We start from the raw sequence: 7178 nt of genomic DNA, 5'->3' as shown, positions 1-7178 counted from the left end.
TTCAAAATCTGCTGATGTTAGCTCTTGGATTTGAGAAGAACAATTAGATGTCCGGTTCCTACTGAGAATTTCAATCGTCCACAAATCTCTGTTGCTTAGAAATAAAATAATTTTAGGTGACTGACATGCAGCAGGCTTGCTAACTCGGGTGTTCTAAGCCACCCAGTGAACATATATACCAGACAGTCTTGCAGGTGACAAAATGTAAGCAGAAGGCCACCTCAGGGGACTGAAACTTGCCTTGCTGGTGTGGGAAGAACCATCCTGAGGGTGGCTGTTAGCTTCGCTCTGCCTGCGCCCCTGAACCCGGCGGTGAGCGTTCGTGTTCATTGAAAGGCTTAAACGCGGCACCGCGGTGGGCGTGTTAGATTCCCTGGTTGTTTTACAGGGAAAGAACTAAAACTTCTTCATTGTTATTGCGTAACAAACGGAATCCTTGCGCGCAGTGCGAGGGTTCCTCTCGCCCAGCTCCATACCCCTGCGGAGGCGGGCGGGCTCCTGCCATGCCCCCGCTTGCCCCGAGAGGGTTTGAGCGCGCAGGGAGCTTTTTACAGCTGGGGAACACCTGAGGGTTAAAGCTCATAAAGCTGCTGTGTCAATCCCGTGATGGACTTCCCTGAAAGGATTAATCCTCTCCCTTTGGGAAATAATACTGGCAGCGTGTGTAATACTAGCCAGTAGCGATGTTTTTCTGAGCAGTTGCCTTTTTTCAGTCTGAAACAGTTGCTGTAAAACAGGTAAAGTATTGAAGATTTAAAAAAAACCCAACCTTTCTCTGGATTATATTTGCTTTAGCCTTTCATACTAAAAAAAAAAAAAAAAACAAAAAAAAAAAAAACAAAAACAAAAAAAAAAAAACACCACCCAAACCCCTTCAACAAAGCTGTAAAAATGCAAGCAACGTCGTCTTTAAAGCCTTTGTATATACATACATACATACATACTCGCACACTTTTTTTTTTTTTTTTTTTCTTCTTCTTCTTGGCAAGCGGGGCTGTGTCAGAACACACACAGTGGGATGCAAGCCATTCATTAATTGTGTTTGGTGTGCCTGTGTGCATGCAAGCGGTTCTTTGAAAGTGCGAGCTGCCGGGCGAGAGGCCTTGGAGCCACATGAAAGGGCTGCAGCTTCGGGGCAGAGCCAGCCCCAGGCTTCTTTCCAGCTTTTCTTTTTTTTTTTTTTATTGTGACTGGAAGGTGCTGTGTTTCTTTCGAGATGGAACGGTGAAAGCTCTGCGTCTCTTGGAAGATCCTTGTTTTCCTCCTGAAGTCTTGGTGAGGATGCTGTGTATGTTTTCCCCCGTGAGAATCGAAAGGAGAAACGCCCCCTCTCTCAGCACAAGACCCCAAATGTCTGTCCCCAGTGCCGGTTGCGCTGCTGGTACTGGGATCCTCTGGGATGTGGGATCGGTGCAGCTGGTAGGAGGTAGCTCCAGAAAGGGGCTCAAAGCAACGTCCTCCCCTGCCCCGTGGCGTGGGGTGAGGGCTGTGTGTGGTGGCGGGGCCTGGAGGTATGAGCGTGGAACGTCCCCGGGCGAGACGTGGCGCTGGTTACCTGCCCCATGTTGCGTCTCTCCCAAATTGCCCTGACTTGGTGGAAGAAGAAAATCTCACTGCCCTTCAGCAAAGCTGAGGGGCTGGGAGGAGTTTGAGGTGAGGGATGCTGAGGGTCTTGCTGCCAGCTGGCGGGGTGGTTTGGGGGTGGCAGAGGGAAGGGGAAGGTGCAGGAATCTGGAGAATTCCTCTGGCACCTGATGGTCCGGTTTGGCTGAGCTGCCCTCCGCATGTGCTGCCTGAACAACAAGGTGGCCGAGCCCCTGCACCAGCCCCAGCGAGGGCTCCCGGTGTCGCCTCTTGTGCAGCCAGGTCCCACGTGCGCCAAAAGCACCGTTGGTGTCACTCAGACAGCAACAGCTGTGCGAGGCTTCCCTGGTGCTGCAGCGATGAAGCCCGGCACTGCGGATGGAATTGCTCAAGCCACTTAACGCTTGGTGGTCCTGCATTGTGTGCTTGATGCTCTCGTGGTCCCCCAGGAGCACGGCTGGGAGACCAGTGCCTTCCCTGTGACTCTGGTCACGGGGGAAGGCACTGGTCTGATCCCCTGGTGATCTTCTGCCCGTCCAGCAAAGGCAGCTGGATCCTCGGCTGCCAGCCCCTCTCCCAGGCGGGTGGTGGGGGAGCCAGAGGAGAACCAGCCAGGTGGCTTTTTAAAGCGGCTCGCACCACCCCGCGATGCGACTTAGCCACGGTTAAGATTATGGGGTATGTTAATATATAATTAATGGTAATGATACGGAGGGTGGGTTATTACAGGGCAGCCGCTGGTGTTAGCGGCATGTGCGTGAGCTCTCGGGGAGCGACTTGGAGCAGGTCTGTCTAGTCATGTCCTTCCTGAAGGGCGTGGGGGGAGAGGAGCCAAGTCCTGGGCCGAGTCCCCTTCCACCGCGCGTGGGGCACCAGCTGGCCCCGGCTCCCCGGGGCAGGGCTCTCCGGGGGCACTTCGCTACCTTTCACTGGGGGGTGTGGGCAGGAGTCAGGATGGTGGGGGGGAGAGGCTGTGGCTCCGTGCTGCTGTTGCCCTGGCCAGCGGGGGTGCCAGGGTGGCCCACAGGGGGGAGGTGCCCTGGGACAGGGCTGCGGAGCAAAGGCGAGCGCGCACCCCCTTTGGGGGCGGCAGGGTGATGCCGGAGGTGGGTTCAAAGTGGCAGAGACGCAGGATGCAACATGCTGGGGGGTGGGGGACACCCACGCGCTTGGGTGCTGGGCCCAGCACGGGGAGGCTCACCGCCCACGGGTGGGTTGGGAGTTTTGACCCAAAACAGGTTTTCCCATGCCAAAACGATTTGGCAAATTGAACCCAGATTTGGGCAGGCACGATGATGTTAGGTGAATCGGGGTTTCTTTGCTGAGCCTGCCTGCGACGCGTTTGCCCGGGCTCCTCTCCCGGGGTGCTGCTTCACCAGGATCTTCATCTTCCTCTGCCGGGACAGTCGGCGCATCAATCCCTCTGAGCTTGGTTAACGGCAGCCCTTCTTGCAATGAAGGAGGGATGCCCGAAGGGCAGGTGTCTTCAAATCCACTTTGGCTGGAGCGGCAATTAGAGGTTGTTATGTCCTTGGCCAGATTCTGCTTTGACTCAAGATCTTCTCCCGTGGAGCCCAGGCCTTGGCGGGAGTGCTTGTGTTTGAGTGCCTTATTAAGGTCTTTGGGCTCTGTATGAAACATGGTTTTATGAAAACATCAGTACTGATGCTGAAGCCGCTTGTCCAAACCATCCTCGCTTGTGTTTGATGCTCTTCAACATCCGTCCTTTTAACACCCAGTCAGTAACCAGGGGCCATCTGATTTATTTTACCAATTAATTACAATTCCCATCAAACAAGACTTGTGTTAGATACCTTCTTCTGTAGACACCCACCTTCTCCTGTAGATACCCTTCCGCTCCCCCAGCGGGACCCAAGGAGGCCGATCAGCCCAGGGCGATGCCACCCCCGCCTGTCCCCTGCTAGCTCTAATCCCGTGGACTGCAGGGGACTGGCGAAGGGGAGGGCGAGCCAGGTTCCCTGAGACAGCCTGCTCCCTTCTTCTCCTTCCCTAACGCTTTGCGCCGTGGGCTGGGATTGCCCTTTCCCTGCTGTGGGTTACGGGAAGATGGCTGTCGGTGTGCCTGAGTGTCTCGGGGATGCCCGACAGTGCTGGGTGGAGGGGGAGAGCAGAGTGGGAGCAGAGCTGTGGTGCGTGGGGTAACCACACCGGCTCCATCCCTCTCCGTGTTAGCGGGGAGTGCGCTCTGATGGTTGGGTGGCAGGCATCTGGGGACGGGGGGCCGTGTCCCCACCGGCGTCTGCACAGCTCCGAGCGCAGCGGGGCGGCCGTGCCGCAGCCGGAGTGGCTGGGCAGCAGCACCGCGCTGGAGAGACTGGCCCGAAAGTAAGTCTTGGAAAACAATAGCAATTGTTCTCTGCCTTTGTTGCTTTCCCTCCCCGGATGTCGGAGGAGATGGAGCCGCTCGGCTGCCGGCGGCGGGTGGGCAGAGCGAGTGTGGCTGCCTGCGCTCCCGCCTTGGTGCCCGGGGAGCCTGGGGAGCCCGCTGCCCGCTCTGCCGCCCTCCCGCTCCCGCCGGCTCCTCCAGAGCCCGAATCATAGCTAATACAATAATGAGAGCTCTACGTTGTCATGCGGGTGAGCGATAAAATTGGCCCGTGATTCTCTTTGTCGTGGGACAAGAGGTTTTCTGGCTGCGGGGCGCTCAGCCTGCCCGTGCTCCGGGCAGCGCAGCCTGGCAGGAGGCAGGACCTGACCCCAGCCCTGACGGCAGGCAAGGGATTCGCTGCCCGCGCTGGGGGCAGAGAGGGCTGGTGATGCCCACACCTTTTCCTGCTGCCCCAGGCGGCCTGAGGTGGGCTGCAGCTGGGAGAGAAGGTGCTGGCCGGGTCCTAGCCAGGAAGCCACAGGATCATTTCTGGTCCAAGCAGCGTCGTGTGTCCCCTTTTCTATCCTTGACGGGCCCAGGCGTGTGGGGGTAGGTCCCCAGGCTTCCCTGCCGTGGCTTTTTCTGCCGTTTACCACCATCCGTCTGCTGTGAGCTGGAGCGTGCGGTCACTGCCTGGATCAAAGGGCTGGGAGGCAAAGGCGGAGGGTTTCCCGCAGAGCTGCCAAGGGAGATTCTGCCGCATGGGGAGTGGCTGCCCCCGGCCCAGAGCCAACCCCGGGGCTCAGGCTGCTCAGAGAGATGTGGCACTTGGCACAGGGTGTGGGCGGCCACGCTTACAGTTCCCCCCCGAGAGCCCTCAGGTTTGCATATTCAGCCTGGTGAACTGCTACTCCCAGCAGAGGAGGGCTCAGACATTTGCAAACCCCTTCCCTTTCTCCCCTCTCCTCTTGTAAGCACGTGCTCTGCAAACCCCCGGCATCTTGGGGCGAGTGCCGGCGCTGAAGAAGCAGAGAGCTGGGAGCAGGCTGGGGTGGGCACGGGCCCCCGGGGGCTTTCCAGCAGTAAGCGTGAAATGGGAACGTCGCCTCCTTCCTCTTGGCCTTAGGGGCTCTGTTTATTCCCTTTGCAGAGAGATCTTAGCTGAGCTCGAAGGCGAGTGGGGCTTTCACGTGGCAGGTGGAGCAGGGAGTCCCAGTGTCACTCAACACGTTAGCCCCCCTGATAGGCTTTTGCCTCCGTCTAAGACCTACAGAAAATACCCGGAGCACCATTTCCATGATTTTCATGCTCGTGGTTATAGAATTATAGAATCACAGAATGGTTAGAGTTGGAAGGGACCTTAAAGATAATCCAGTGCCACCTCCTGCCCTGGGCAGGGACACCTCCCACCAGCCCAGGTTGCTCCCAGCCCCGTCCAACCTGACCTTGAACCCCTCCAGGGATGGGGCAGCCACAGCTTCTCTGGGCAGCCTGGGCCAGGGGCTCATCACACTCACAGCAAAGAATTGCATCCTCACATCTCATCTAAATCTCCCCTCCTTCAGTGTAAAACTGTTCCCCCTCGTCCCATGGCTCCCCTCCCTGATCCAGAGTCCCTCCCCAGCTCTCCTGGTGCCCCTTTAGGGACTGGAAGGGGCTGGAAGGTCTCCCCGGAGCCTTCTCTTCTCCAGGCTGAACCCCCCCAGCTCTCTCAGCCTGTCCTCCCAGCAGAGGGGCTCCAGCCCTCCCAGCATCTCCGGGGCCTCCTCTGGCCCCGCTCCAACAGCTCCGTGTCCTTCTGCTGTTGGTGCCCCAGCGCTGGAGGCAGCACTGCAGGGGGGTCTCCCCCGAGCGGAGCAGAGGGGCAGAATCCCCCCCCTCGCCCTGCTGCCCACGCTGCTGCGGATGCAGCCCAGGCTGTGGAGGGGGGGGGTCTGGGCTGCCAGCGCACGTTGCCGGCTCGTGTTGAGCTTCTCATCCACCAACACCCACAAGTCCTTCTCCTCAGGGCTGCTCTCAGTCCATTCTCCGCCCAGCCTGGATTTGTGCTTGGGATTGTCCCAACCCACGTACAGGACCTTGCACTTGGCCTGGTTGAACTTCATGAGGTTTGTGTGGGCCCTCCTCCCCAGCCTGTCCAGGTCCCTCTGGATGTCATCCCTTTCTTCCAGTGTGGCAACTTCCAGCGTGGTTGCTTGGGTTTGATGCCCTCCATCCGTATGGAGAAACCATGCTGGAAAGGGGTGATCGCAGAGAAAGTCTGGCTGTCCTGCGGGTGTGGGGAGGCGGCTCGACCCCTTGCAAGAGGTTTGGGCATGCTGAGGAGAGGTGCCAAAAAGAAAAAAGCCATTGTCACTGTGGGACAGGCAGCAGTAAAGGACTGTTTGTCACGTGCCGGGGCGATGTAGCTGCTGGGCGCTGCCTAACCCCGTCCTGAGGAGCTCTGGTGCAGAAGCGTTGTCTTAAAGCCTGTCTTTTTGCTTGTGCTGGCGAAAGTTTAGTGATTCCTTTTTGGAGCCCTTTCAAAGCCTGCTAGCCCGCCTGCCATGTGTCCTCCAAATGCGGGGCAGGATGCTCGGCTCGCTCCCGGCTGCCTGGGAAAGGGACCTGGGCTGCAGGTCACCAACCCTGCTGGCTGCCCGTGACCAAGGCCGGGGAAGCCCTGCCGGGCCAGCTGCTCCCGGCTCCTTCATTCCGCGGGGCCGTGGGGCTGGTAGCGCCGGGGGAGGCGTGCGGGTGCGTGGCCACAGAGGATGGGAGCGATGCTGGTGGTTCACCGCCGCCCGGCAGGGATTGCTCCCGAAGGCAGCTCCGCGCCTGGTAACTGGCAGCAGGATTTGCAGCGTTGGGGGCGGCTTTGTGCTTTTTTTTGGTGGCTTTCCTAAAAATGGTGCCTTTTGCAATCCTCCCAGTCCTTCGACAGAACTTTTCCTGGCAGAACCACTCAAAAATTTCTGGGAATTAAGTTTTAGAAAGGCGATGGGGTTAAAGACGTTTACCCTTCTTGTACGACGCTGACAGGTTTCCTGGTGCGGAGATTTCTTGTGGGAACTCCAGTTTATGTCGGTGGCTTGGGCTCAGGGAGCTGAAGTTGCTCCAGGAAAGATGGGGAAGATTTTCAGCCCAGGAGAAAGGGCAGAGCTGATGACAGAGGTGCCTCGGAAATGGCTGAGGATGGAGACCCTGTCCCTCCCCATCCCACCATCCCGGGGAAGGTGGTGTTCCCGGTGTCCAACCTGAACTGGGATCTGGGGTGTTGCTCTGA

Source organism: Larus michahellis, chromosome 6, assembly GCF_964199755.1.
Source record: "Larus michahellis chromosome 6, bLarMic1.1, whole genome shotgun sequence".
Lineage (NCBI taxonomy): Eukaryota > Metazoa > Chordata > Aves > Charadriiformes > Laridae > Larus > Larus michahellis.
This window is presented reverse-complemented; position numbering follows the sequence as displayed.